Source organism: Coenobita brevimanus, chromosome 72, assembly GCF_032717465.1.
Source record: "Coenobita brevimanus isolate Jiangsu-jjx chromosome 72, ASM3271746v2, whole genome shotgun sequence".
Classification (NCBI taxonomy): domain Eukaryota; kingdom Metazoa; phylum Arthropoda; class Malacostraca; order Decapoda; family Coenobitidae; genus Coenobita; species Coenobita brevimanus.
In genome coordinates, this window is record NC_137025.1 from 38087447 (window position 1) to 38102267 (window position 14821).

Sequence of the window (14821 nt, forward strand, 5' to 3'; positions counted from 1 at the left end):
GTGCAGCTTTCATCATCTCATATGTGAGATTGTCTCCACGAATTCTGTGGAGAATATCGAGGGCAGGGCCCTCAAATAAACTAAGAAATTGGATCCGCTTAGCTGCCTCATCCAGTTGATACATGTCTGCCATGTCCTCAAAACGAGCTATGTACGGCTCAATTCGCTCGCTTTCCTTGTATGAAGGAAGCTTGATGCGTGGGGTCGCCAGGACATGTGCAGGGGAAACGCTCGTGGAGCTTTGACCAACTGCACCAGATGTGTCTGAACCCAAGGAATCTCGCTTGAGCTTCAGCACTTCAAGTTCATGTTTTTCACGTGCTTCTCGCTCCGCACGTTCGTGCTCTCGTTCTCTCTCGCGTTCCTCACGCTGTTCTCGCTCATGTTCTAAGTCGAGTTCGCGCTGTTTTTGCTCGTACTCGCGCTCCTTTTCGCGTTCCTCACGCTGTTCTCGCTCGTATTCGCGCTGAATCTTACGCTCTTCACGGGCATCATTCTCGCGCTGCTGCTCCTGATTATGCCGTGAGAGTATATACTCTTTAATTTCGGTTGGGTCCGAAAGACCCATTTCTTTGGCTTCCTGTAAAAATACAGTAGTAGCCATTTCGCTAGTTTTATTAAGCAAACCGAAATTGAGTACTGACTGCTTAGCGACGAATACTAATAAACAAAAGTAAAGAGTACAGACACAAGCTAGTGGTGACCAGTCTTATCCAGTTAACTGGCAAAGAATAAATAAAAAATGTAAATGACTGGGAAGACTCAATAATAAACACAATGGGTACGGCGACTTCCCAGGAGCGAATAAAATCGTCTGGCGTTACCAAGAATAAACTAGAGTTAAGTACTCTATGGATTGATAAAGCAAAATTCACTTGCTAAATTTAACGGTAAACACCAGTAAACTTGTGTCTATAAACTTTAATGATAAATACCTAAATATGAATGAGTGAGCACTATCTCGTGAGTAGCTTTATAGCTAGGAGTTAATATCCTGGAATGAGGTCGCCAATTGTCACGGGGTTTTTATAATATCACGGTAATTTTAAAATATATGCTTTAAATGTTGTTTAAATTGATAATAATATTCAATAATATTGAAGAGCAGAGACAATGATTGTCTTGCTACATCAAGCAACGATTACTTTACGCTGATTTGCTAAGATTCTCTAAGAACGAGAATTTATAAACTTTCTCAACAGTACTCAGCAGAGACTAATTACTCACAATTGCTGAATTACTGTACTGTTAGCCTCTGGAGAAAGTTACATCACCCCTGACAATAAATAACTAATACTAATAATAATAACATCAGGTTCTTGCTGATGCATTAACTCCTGGCACAACGGATTTTAAGTTAATACAAGACTGGTCTAAGTACCAGTTTTGAATAGTAAAACGTTTATGCAAGCTAGGAGCTATATGGAAAATAAGCTTAATTTGGATTAAATGAAACAAGATTTTTCTTTACATTAAGCTCAAGAAAGGAACTGTTAAATTTATTAATTACAAAAAATAAATTTAACGTTACAATTCAAATCAATTAAATGAGACGCACTCGCTCACTCACGCAATAGCTAAATACTTACGCCTAGGGAAAAACACCTTAACTAAGCTCTTAAAACTACAAAATACACAAAAGAAATACCAGTCGATGAATGCTATGTATCACCACTAAGGTGGGAGGACTGGATTAACTGTCTCAGTGGAGCCTGGGTGCTAGCGACCTCTCACACTTCTTGGAGCACAGGACCTTCCTCCGTCACAACAAACACAAGACTGAATTCAAATAATGTATAGGCAGGACGCACAAGCTACCAGAAGAAGGCGTGGCTAACGGTTGAGGGAAGTAGAGGCGAACGATAAAGAAACAATAGTATCGCTCAGTAGCGCACTTAGTGACGTGCATCAAATCGGTCACCCCTGAAAACGGTGACGAATGATTTGAAAAATATACCCCGAAATGGAGAGAGAAACGGTTAACTGAGCGATACACAGTGAGTTTTCCACTAATAGTTCGTGGCTTCTCACAAAAAGGAAATGTCGCGAATTGATTCGTGACACTGAGGTGCAGAACTTGGGGATGGGGAATTGAAACCTATGCTAGCTTTAGTATTTGTTCCGAGTATTATGCAACTTCTTCCCCTTCTCTCAATATGTGTGTGTATCTGGGGAGGTAGGTAAGATATCGAAAAGCATTATAAAGAAATATAAACATCAGAAAGTTAAAAGATGTGAAATTTGGCTATTAAAAGGAGAGCAAAATGGGTTTTCGAATCTCTCGAACTTTGGAGGGATAAAATAGATTGGAAAGTTGGTAACAAAAGTGAAACGACGTAAAGAATAAAAAGAAAAAAATGCTGAGGGAGTTGCTGATAACGCGAATTAAAACCAAGTTGCTTAATGAGGCGCCTCGGGTTAGGTTAGGGATAACCATGGGTGTGACTCAGCTTTCTCTGGTACATAGAATAAAATGAGCTGTAGTTATTTGGTTTAACTTAGCATAAACTCAAGTTCTATTTTAAGGAGCATTTATATTTTATGGTGACATGAGATACTGTCTTCTTGGAAAATCAGTGATTACTTCCAACTTTCGTTTGTGAATTTGGGTTAACATAGATTCTGATGATGTGATATGGATACGACTGAGTTTCACAAGAAGCCAACTTTGATGCAGTTGGGAATAATTTACTTTTCACATACAGAAGCACTGATATATTGAAAAGGTCTTGCACACCAACATGTACGTTTCCCCAAAGCACACACACACACACACACACACACACACACACACACGCTTATATATTTAAAAAAATATATTTTATGGAGTTAAAAAAGGGAAAGCATTAAGAAATTCTCTCTCTCTCTCTCTCTCTCTCTCTCTCTCTCTCTCTCTCGCTGATGAGGTAAACTTAGTGCTCCCTTCAACTTGACTTAATACCGACCACAACACTGACGTGAGGAGAATGGGTCCCTTCAGGTCACAGGCTGATGGAAGAAGGGAGGTAAGGATAGACGGAGATGTAAGATGGAAGAAATGCTGACATCAGAGGAGAAAGAAAGCCAAGAATGAAAATGATATAAAAAATTAACTGAAAGGTTTGCGTTGAAAGGAACAAGTAAACGAGGAGGAAACATAAGCAGAAATGACAGGCATGGATAAAGTGTGAATGACTGAGATCCTTGAAAATTAACCCTGATTATCTCCTGCAGTTGGCTGATGCGTTAATGATCATAAGAAAATCTGAAAAAAAAAAAAGGTAACTACTGAGAAGATTATATTTGAGGAACCGATAGGAATTAGAAAAGTGTTATAACGATGGAGGAATTGTCAATAATAATTAATTGTTAAAAGAAAACTGACAAAGAAATTTGGTTGTGGTAAAAAGAAAACCAGTTGTTTTGATAAAGCCAGTTGTGTTAATAAAGAACTAATGATATTAAACAGGTTGTTAAAGAAGGATGGTTTTGTTAAAAGAAAACCAGTTGATAAAAGAAAACTTTCTGAAAAGAAAACCATTTGTAGTGAAGGGATTAAAAGTAAAAATAATACAGTAGTTATAATAATAACCGGTTGTGCTGACTCAGTGTGTGGGCTCCTTGTGATCGTGCCAAAGTCTTCCCGCCCGCCCAACTTTCTTGTTGAGATGTGTGCGAGAGTGAGGAATGAGAGAGAGTTGTCTAGAAGTGGCTATGGGGGTTTCTTAGCCTCTACCTTGGTGATTTATCACTACTTTACACCTCAGTATCATTTCATTTGTTATTGAATCAGATTATTTGAGTAGATTTTTTTTTTTTTTAATAAAATTTTTCAATAACACTACCTCACCTCAACTTGAGTGGGAATTGGGATTTAGATGATGATTGATTAGAAATGGACTCAGCAAAAGCTGAGGACGAACAGGTAGGTACAGACGAAACGAATGGTAGCAGAAGAGAGAGAGAGAGAGAGAGAGAGAGAGAGAGAGAGAGAGAGAGAGAGAGAGAGAGAGAGAGAGAGAGAGAGAGAGAGAGAGAGAGAGAGATGAAAGCTCAAGCTCAAGAAACAAGACAAGAGGACAAAAAAACTCGAGCAGGACGAGGAAGCGAAAAACGAAGGATGAAAAATTGTTACATTTTCCTACGCTCTCCACACCAGCACACTTTGCTTTGTGCTTTTGCGTCACATATTGCATTACCTTTCCTGATGCGAGTACAGTTGATATCAGTGTTGGCTTATGAAATTTAATATGAAACATTGCTTAATTAATGGTGCTGGGGTGACTGTTATTGGTGTGAGAAGGGGGATGGAGACTGTGGGTTTAACTAAAGCTGTTTGTGCGATTCGATTAAGGCATAATATGCCTTAAACTGGTCTCTAATGAAACGGCCCTGACATAATATGTTAGGGCCGTTTTACTACAATTTTTTTGTTGGGTGGGATGGCAGGAGTCTGGGATTATGAGTAAAGTTATAAAATCGGGAGATGAATGAGATTGGTTGATGGTGCAACGTGGGTTGAGTGACACAGGCGTGAAGGTGGGAATAAATGGATGAATCGATAATGGGCATTGTAAAGGACAGGGAAACGAAGTAAGCAGAAAAGAGGGGGTGGAAGAAAAATCAAACTTCCCTATACTATCCTCTTCACCCTCCCACCTCTGTTCTTCCCTACAGTAATTTCCTCAACCCCATCGCTAGAGTTACATGATGATAAAAAAAAATGCCTCTCATCCTGTCATAAAGACTTTGTAGCTACTTGTAGAGAAGTATATTTTAGACTTGTGGTCGAGCGGCTTTTATATCTTGTAGTAGTTTCCCCACCAGATGTCATGTAGTGACGGGAGAGGTAAAGAATAGTATGGGACTATTTTTATTTGTCTTGGAAATATTAAACAGGTATAAGAGTATAAGTCCCGGGTAGCTACCTTCCTGTCTCGCTATCTCTCTCTCTTTCTGTTCTAAGGCTAATCTCCGTCTCGACCTCTCTCTAGGGTCGCTTGTCTCCTTCTGTCTAGCCTGTTCGGTGGCTAATCTCCGTCTGAGCTCTCTTTCCTAAAATCTGGTGTAGCAGGGGTGTGTCACATATGTTCCTCGTGGATCTTTCTCACGAGAGGACTGCTGACAGCTAACTGCATCATCTCCTTACTGGCCGCTGTCGTCAGCTTTCCTCCGTGTAAGCATGTTTAGCGCTGCTCGATTCTCGCAGACACAACACCTTCTCATCATTTGACTTCCTGCTTCTGTCTGTCTCTCTATCTATCTATTTATCTATCTATCTAGTATGATTTGCAATTATAATATGGAGACCTACCACATTGCTCGGCCGCGCAAAAATGGCGTACCATCGACATTTAATAGTCATAACATATTAATACATATTATATATACATTATAATGAACTTATAAGCTAATTAAGTGAAATACATAATATTGTAAAGTAACATAATTGTATGAATATTGTATAAATATATTATTCATAGTAAATAGTGATTATTCAGTAATATTACATTTAAACAAGTTGTATACATATTTGAATAAATGCAATATAATTGTGCAATGGTAATACTGCTAAGTTATACATTACATATTTGAGTTATCATTTTAGTAATGTCTAATATTTCATCTAACTTGTATGATGATACTGGTAATACAGAATTGTGCTATAATTGTATGACTTATATTGTGTTAATGCATAATTGTGTTGGCCTTATAATTGTAGTTACATTTTGTTAATGCAACTATTACATAAGTGTCTTGGCCTTATAATTGTAGTTAAAGTGACATAAAAGTTACATCTTGTTAATGCAACTGTTTTGTCGTTACATAATTGTTACATATCGTTTGCAGGTACATAATTGTAATTAAAGTTACATAAAAGTTACATCTTGTTAATGCAACTGTTACATAATTGGCAAAGTGTAACATAATGCAATCGTTTGTCGTTACATAATTGTTATATATCGTTTGTAGTTACATAATTGTAGTTAAAGTTACATAAAAGTTACATCTTGTTAATGCAACTGTCACATAAATTGGTACATATTGTTTGTAGTTACATAATTATAATATGGAGTAACATAATTGTAATAACTGCAGTCCTAACATATGCTGCGGTCGATGATAGTGATGATGTTTCGTGCCACTTGTATGTGGAGACAACAATTTGCTTTTTTGTTTGTAGTTTATGTGGTATTTTGACTTATGTAGTAACATTGACACTTATTTTCATATGTTTGGTATGTGATCTTACTCTATTTCTATTTTTTCGTTCTTACTTTTCTTTCTTTCTTTCTTTCTTTTTTTTTTTTTCATTTTTTTTTTTTTTTTGTATGTATTGATTTTCTATAGTTTGTTTCTCTTTGCTTGTGTACGCTTTTTTCCATTTTGTTCATGGTTGCATAATTACTGGCTAATTTCCTTGGGATACTTTTTTAAAGTTTAGTTTATATTGCACAGATACTACTGAAAATGAAATTATATAGTCCCATATTTTGTTATTTTATATAATATATATATATATATATATATATATATATACACTATATATATATATATATAATATATATATATATATATATATATATATATACACTATATACAGTATTAACTATACACACTGACTTGTTGTTCACCTGTACCTATCGTGGGTAATATGTGTGTCAGCACTGTGTGGAAATCATTGTCTTCACGATTGTGTTGAAGATGTTCACTCTTGCTAACGGCATTTGTGTTGGCCATTTTTTTTTTTCTAGTTTACCTTGTAACTTAATTTATATGTTTCCACTAGGTAGCTTTAATTAATAAATGTTTAATACAGTTCTTTTAATCGCTCACTGAGTAACTGTGATGGTATATTTTCTTTATCGCTTGTAGATGTAATAATGTATAGCTGTATGTATGTAACACGTATTTTATGTAGGTATAAATGGTAACACTCGTTGGTAGAAAATAAATGTTATACTAAATGAATGAATATATACAGTGTAGAATATTTATTGTTGGTGATTATTTAGTATTTGAGTTATGCAGATAACTGAAGTAAGTATGTGTATTTAAACTGTAACTATACAGCACGTTTTTTATGTTTGTGCAGAAGCTTATTGTCTATCACTGTGTATTGTATAAATGAAGTAACTATGTAACTCACTAATTTTTACCGTGGAGGAAAATGGTGTGAGTGGTGTTGCATTTGTGATAGCGTTGTCCTTCGCGGGTTGATTGGCGTGTTGTCGTCTCAGCACATGGTGACGTCGGCTTCCCACACTGGTAGCTGTGGTGAGTGAATGAGTAGCGATGAGTAACTTGAGTGAAGACGAGTGAGTAAGATGAGTTGTAAATATGGACTTGGTGTTTGCTTCGTCGTCCTGACCTCTTCACACCTGCGTAAGCGGTGGGGGTTGGGTGGATGTAGCAGAAAGAGGAGGGTGAGGTCTGGTGGTTATGAGTTGTGAGTCGTCTCTCACTCTTCGTTTGTTTGTTTGTTTGTTTGTTTTCTTTCTTTCTTGATATTTTCTCGGTCCTTTTCTCTAGTGATTTACTCGTTGTGGGATGAAGACTGCCGCTACTTGTAGGTGCGTGTAGAAGATTATACAGACGACGTAGAGTTGTTAATTGTAGTTGATTGTAGATGGTTGTAGTTCGCTGATTCGTCGTAGACTCGTAGACTATTTGCACTGTAGGCTGTATTTTGTAGGATTCAATGTAGAACTGAAGCTAATCTTGTAGAGTCTCGGTTGCTTTTTGTAGAAATTTGCTTTTAATTCGGAGACGATGTCCGTAGATTTGTTGGTTTGTCGTTAAGCTACTTGCAAGGCGTCGAGTGATCTCTTGACCTCTGCATCAGCGTAATGATCTGGGAGACGGAGGGGGCAGGATGGAGAGAATACTGTCAGGAGCTGATGTTGTTGGTTGTTTTCAATCTTGATATTTTGTAGTAATTTAATGTTGATTCGTAGACGAGGTTCGTATACGTTCGCTGCCACCAAATGTCATAAAGACTTTGTAGCTACTTGTAGAGAAGTATATTTTAGACTTGTGGTCGAGCGGCTTTTATATCTTGTAGTAGTTTCCCCACCAGATGTCATGTAGTGACGGGAGAGGTAAAGAATAGTATGGGACTATTTTTATTTGTCTTGGAAATATTAAACAGGTATAAGAGTATAAGTCCCGGGTAGCTACCTTCCTGTCTCGCTATCTCTCTCTCTTTCTGTTCTAAGGCTAATCTCCGTCTCGACCTCTCTCTAGGGTCGCTTGTCTCCTTCTGTCTAGCCTGTTCGGTGGCTAATCTCCGTCTGAGCTCTCTTTCCTAAAATCTGGTGTAGCAGGGGTGTGTCACGTATGTTCCTCGTGGATCTTTCTCACGAGAGGACTGCTGACAGCTAACTGCATCATCTCCTTACTGGCCGCTGTCGTCAGCTTTCCTCCGTGTAAGCATGTTTAGCGCTGCTCGATTCTCGCAGACACAACACCTTCTCATCATTTGACTTCCTGCTTCTGTCTGTCTCTCTATCTATCTATTTATCTATCTATCTAGTATGATTTGCAATTATAATATGGAGACCTACCACAATCCTACTAGAGTTATTACCAGCTGGATTTTGGTTTCCTCCCCAGGTATCCTTCTAGAATATTAAAATCTGCCTTTCTACTAGTCTACTTGCAAAACATGTAGGCCCAGAAATGTTTCCACTAAAGTATCTTTATGGACATACGATCACTGGGGTGAGAGACTCAGAATGACAGGGATGCTGTCATATGTATGTCGGGAATTTTCTGTAATTAGCATAATTCGATGCTATTTATGTCATATTTAAAAACTCATATCATCCATATAAATACACTTACAGGTATGATCTTGCTGTCTACAGTATACCCATGTTTTCTGCCCCAAGTAATTCATTGAACACGTGTTGAACCTCTTATCTATGTTTCTAATATGCTTAATGTGTATAATTAACTATCATTCTTCAGTAATTGCCAATCTCCAGCAACTATCAAGTAACTTCGTGGATAAAAATAATTCCAACGGTAATGCTGTCTTTTTCAGATGGGATTTTTTGTATCTAGGCACCTTTCAAGAAACTGACTACTGCACAACAGTTATATGGTAAAACTATCGTGACCACGCTTAATTAATGACGTGACGACTCAAGTATCACCGTTCCTTCGAAACTATTCATGATAAACAAGTAAAACTGACTAAGTGTTTAATTTACAAATAAGTCCACAAAAAACTCAATGAACTATTCTTTGTACATCGCATCTTCTCTCTCATCTTCACCATCATCTTCTTCATGAATAGTCAGTGGATTGTGACAATATCCCCACCTTCACAGTGGCAATAGTCAGTGAAAGACAAGCCAGCTGATTTGCAGCTACATTTATCTGCCTACAAGCGCTTCTTGCACTGCAGCTGTACCTGATGATGTCAAGAAGTTGTGCTGGAGCCAGGGGTTGATCAGCTACACATGGCATTATTTCTCCTTGTGATTTCCCAGCCATAGCTTGAGGTATCATTTGCATCAGCTAGAAGGCGATCTTCGTCAGCAGCTTTCCGCTATTGCAATTACAAATGAGCTCTGTGCGTGTGAAAGAAGAGATTCTTGTCCCTAGGAGGCATCTTCTTTAGTAGAGGTTGCTTCTTCTTGCTTTTTGTGATGTTATATCTTGCAACATTCATGGAAGATGCATTCTATTTTCCATATAGTGCCAAGAAAAAGGCCCCAGAAGTTCGCTGAATGTCATCATGAGAGGCATCTTCTTCACAAAGAATCGTGTCCAGACCATGAATATCGTTGTTTAGTAACTCTTTTAAGGCATTACACTTGCCTTCCACAGGGAAGTGATACTTTGTCACAGCCAGACAATGCATACCCTGTAAATTCCAAGAAGATTATGACATTTGGCTCCAAGCTCTGCAGCGGTAGGACTGATGTCGAGGACTGCTCCATCCCATTTTTTCATGTCTATACAGCACTTGTTCGAGAAATCCTTTTTCCATACACAGCACACTGCCAATGCAAGAACATCACTGCAAGATGTTCCTTACCAGATGGTGAAAGGACCTTCTCTGGAAGAATTCGTGGGTCTATTTTATGTGGACCTTTGTAGTGCACAAATTATTGAAATGGTTCTGCTAGATGGAGAGATGAAGCCACAAACTTCTTTAGCCAAGGGATAGTGAGCTGCATCACTCCAGCATTTCCTGGCATCATGATGTCTGTTGGATGCTGTATCAACTCTGTAACCATTCCTTGAGTACTCTTCGTCCCATTGGGGTGCATATCATAAGATCAAAGTTATCTCCCCACCAAAGATAGGCCCGTGCTCAGCTATAAGGCCGTTTCTTGTGAAATATTTCATCGTTCTCTGAGACATTTGATGCTGCTGATTTCCTAAATCTCAAGACTTCGTCGTACGTGTTTAATAAACCGTGTTCATTCAGGGTCTTTATCAGCTCCGATCTACCGTGTTTGTGATGTAGTTTCACAGCTAGACCTAAGGTAGTCTGGTTTCTTGTCTTATTGATGTGATATTGGGTACATTGTGGTAGTGTAAGAGATGGTTTTGTGCCTTTCCATCTGAGACTAGTACAGTGGCGAGTCATAGAAGTCTCACTTGTGTCTTTAACTGTGTTGAGTAAGCAAAAGTCATGGAAAGAGAGAGGAAGTAAGGAAGAGACGAAGAAAGGGTCATATTGGATATGGACCAGGGAGGAAAAAGCAGTTGAAGATGGAAAACCGGAGAGGTCAGAAATGAGAGAGAGAGAGAGAGAGAGAGAGAGAGAGAGAGAGAGAGAATTATGAAGAGAGGAAATGTGTATAAGAGACAGACGGAGGCAGTGGAAAAAAGGATGGAACGATGGTAGGTGTGCTAAGCGAAGAGAGTTGGCGAGACACTAAGAAGTTGGGAGAAGTGTGCATGAAAAGAGATTATGGAGTACGAAAACTAAAGGAAGAGAGAAAGTGATCAGGGAAAAAGAAAGGGAATGATGTAGTAGGAGTGGAACGTGATGGAGAAAAATGGTAAGCGTGCCGAGGTGAGGCTGGAGGAAGATACTTGAAGAGATGGGATGCGGGTGATGGGAATAGTGGAGAAGAGGAAATAAAAAAAGTGATGGTCTGAGAGAAAAGAGCTGTTGTGGTGGCTGAGGGTGAACGAAGTGAGAAGGAATAAATGCAATAGGGAATGCAAGTGGGAATGGGAATGTGAGTGGAGGTATGAAGCATTGGATGAGGATGAGGAGGAGGAGGATAAAGAAAGACTGAATGAAGTGGGGTAATACAAGAGGAAGAGGCCTGAGGTGCAGAACTTGGGGATGGGGAATTGAAACCTATGCCAGCGTTAGTATTTGTTCCGAGTATTATGCAACTTCCTCCCCTCCTCTCAATATGTGTGTGTATCTGGGGAGGTAGGTAGGATATCGAAAAGCATTACGGAGAAATATAAACATCAGAAAGTTAAAATATGTGAAATTTGGCTATTAAATGTTAGTACTGTATCACAGTTGACCTCATTACAATGTCTGTGCTCCCTATATTTACATCTAATTTGAGGAAGTGCATGTGAGTCGGGATTTTATGCTATATCCAGTTTAGTGTTATATTTTCGACAGCTGTATTATCATGCCCTTTGAGGAATTTTAGTACTTGAGTAAAAAGCCCTTTGTACTCTGTGCTAAGTTAAAATGAATTGATTGAAATAATCTAAGTGTTCCTCCCATGGATTATTTCTCAAACTAGATATCATTTTGTTACCCTTTGCTATACTGCCGGGTTTTTACACAATTTTGCTTACCCTCCACGTCACGAAGTCAGAGGAGAGTACTGTTATCACTGGGATTAACAGTAATAGGTGGCATAGAGATTTCGTTTCCGGGGCAGACCTCAGAAAGTATTCAGTACTGAATCATGAAACTTCATAGAATAATGTGTCCTATAATGAACTGGTGCCTTTTGATTTTTTTTTTTTTTTTTTTTTAAGAAAATACGGTTAAGGGAAAAAGAAATCTCAGAGATTTCAGTTCCACCTGCAGAAGGAATCTGAAGGGTCCAATGGATTTATCTATTAATAGGTTGCAACTATTACAGCTCGGAGACAGAAATTGTACATGATAATTGATTTTTTGAATATCTAATTACGTACCTATTATGCAATCGTAAAAATGGCTGCCTTAATGAAAAAAAGCACGAGTCAAAATTTCAGCAAATCTGCTCATGAGATTATTATTATCATGAATATACTACAGAAAATTGTGAGTTATCAAGTTTCTGTTATACGGGAGGGGGGAGGGGTTGGGCCGTGTGCACGGCGGTGGGAGGTATGTGCTTGGTCAGCAGGAGGGTTACAATGGCGTAGCTTTGTCTATGTGTTTATAATAAGGTGCCAAGAACTGGACGAAGTACTGAGAGCGTGCTAGGGAATTGTACGGAGTGATGACAATATTTTCCAATTCAGATTTAGATGCTATGCCTATGAATCCAGTTACAGTTCGTTGTTATCTTTTTTAGAGCCTCTGTGCACTGTTGGCTAGGTTTCCCATCACTTGTAAAAATAACTCCTAACTCTCTTCAGTAGTTCAATATATCAATTTCAATGTTATTTATAGTATAACTGCCTCTTACGTTTTCACCGAGTATGACTACTTAACGTTTATTAATACTAAAATCCATTTGTCATGATTGGGCCAAGATAATTTATTGTTCAACATCTCTCTGAGAAAAAAGAAGGAGGAGGAGGGGGAGGAGGAGGAGGAGGAAGAGGAGGAGGAGGAGGAGGTGGAGGAGGAGGTAAAAGAAGAAGAAGAAGAAGAAGAGCAGAAACTGAAGAAGCAATAATGGGAACAGAGGCGAAAGTAAAGAAGAACAGGAGCAGAGGAAAGTGGGGAGAATAAGAGCAAAATAATATGATACTTGGAAAGAGGAATAGTGAAAGGGGATAAGGCGAAGGATAGGGAAGAGAGCAGCCAAATAAAATGAACAGAAGGAAGACGAATAATGGTAGCAAAATGGAAGGAGGAGAAGGAAGATGAAGTGAGGAGAAAAATAGAAAGACAGAAAAGAAAGACTGACAGCAAAATAGGAGAAATGGAGAAGGAATTGAGAATCATTGCTGGTTTATGTGCTTGTTGTTGGAATCGTATTTCTTTTCACCATCTTCTTTTTCAACTCCTTTCACTTCTCATACTCTTTATACACTCATCTTCCTTTTGTAAACGTTTCTCTCGACTTTCCTTTTCCTTCACAGTTTTTTTTTCTTTCTTTTTTAATTACTTTTTTCCCCAATTCCTCTCGTTTTTTTTTATTAACTGTCCTTTCTTCCCTACCTCTTTCTATTGCATAAGTTTGCTTCATGGGTTACCTAAATTTACCCCTCCTCTTTCATTTTGAGATTATTTCGATCTTACCTTTCGTCCACATTGTTGTGTCTTTCTTTATATTATTATTTCCATTTTCTTCCGTCCCGTAAGAGTATTCCATCCTCTCCTCTTTTTATTCCTACTCTACTGCCTTTTTCTCTGTCACCTTTCATACGATCTTTTCTATCTTGCTACATCTCTCATTCTCTCCTGCAGCACTTTCTTCCACTCGTTTCTTCTTCCGTGACTCATAACAATTGAGTTTCAAGTCATTTTCCTCCTTTCAATGTCACCTTTTTATTTGCCTTTTCGACCATTCACTCCTATTCTTCTTTCTCCCTTTTCATTTCTTGCTCCTTCTCATTCCTTCCCTCCTTTATTTTTACCTCAGCCAGGTCACGCACTCTTCTCATAATAGGTCTGGCCGTCTACATATCCCTCTTATTCGCATGTCCTCCTTGTTTCTCATGGGTTCCTCATTTCTCCGTTGCATTTTTCTTGCCTCTTTTAGTTTTATCTTCCATCATTAATTTTCTCATACTCTTCCGGATAATTTACTTATAATCTTTTTGGAAGAAAAATATTAAAGTTTTCACATTTTCCCTTTTATTTTCGTTCGATATTTCCTCGTTCTTTTACTTCATGATCCTTTTTATGTCTCATTTTCTCGGATGTTCTCTCACGTTCTTTTTTCTTTTTTCTTCCACATGATTTAAAATATATTTACCTACCTCGTACATTATCATTTCTCTCTCTCTCTCTCTCTCTCTCTCTCTCTCTCTCTCTCTCTCTCTCTCTCCGTCGTCCCGTTCTAATATAAGGCCCACTAACCTTTCCACGCCCTCTCCATATTTCTCTCACTTTTATTGTTTCCCCTTTCATATTCCCCTTTCCATTCTCGCACCTCCTTCCTTCCCCATTTTTTTTTCTTCTTCTTCTTTCGTCATATTCCCTTGCCATTTCTCTCCTCAGGTTTATGGTCCAATATGTCTAGCTGTTTCACTTTCCTTCCTTATGATTACACTTGTTCGTGTGGTAGCGAGGTGGGTGTACAGCAAGGTTATACAAGAGCTACATTGCGCTATGACTCAATTTGTTCACATAGCTGATTTCACCTTAGTTTTATTTTTTTTTCATCTTCTAGGAGGAGGGCGAGACAGGTGGGAGAAATTGACGCAGGAGCAAACAAGGCCGGAAAGAAGACAGGGAGAGCGAAGTGGGAGTAGCGAGGAGAGGGACCTGAGAATGAAAGAATAGGTAGAGAGGGAGAAAAGTGTGACTCTATTACGAAATGCCATGTGTAACAGATGTTGAGGCAGGGAAAAATAAATTGAGGTAGAAGACTTACATGTCTACTGATACATGACATACAAAACATTCAAAATATGCGTGGGTCTGGGGGCCTCTGGCCATTAGTTTCGGCTTGATTGAGGGGCAAACAAACAAATAAACAAAGCGACTCTTTAATATATAGAGATGTCG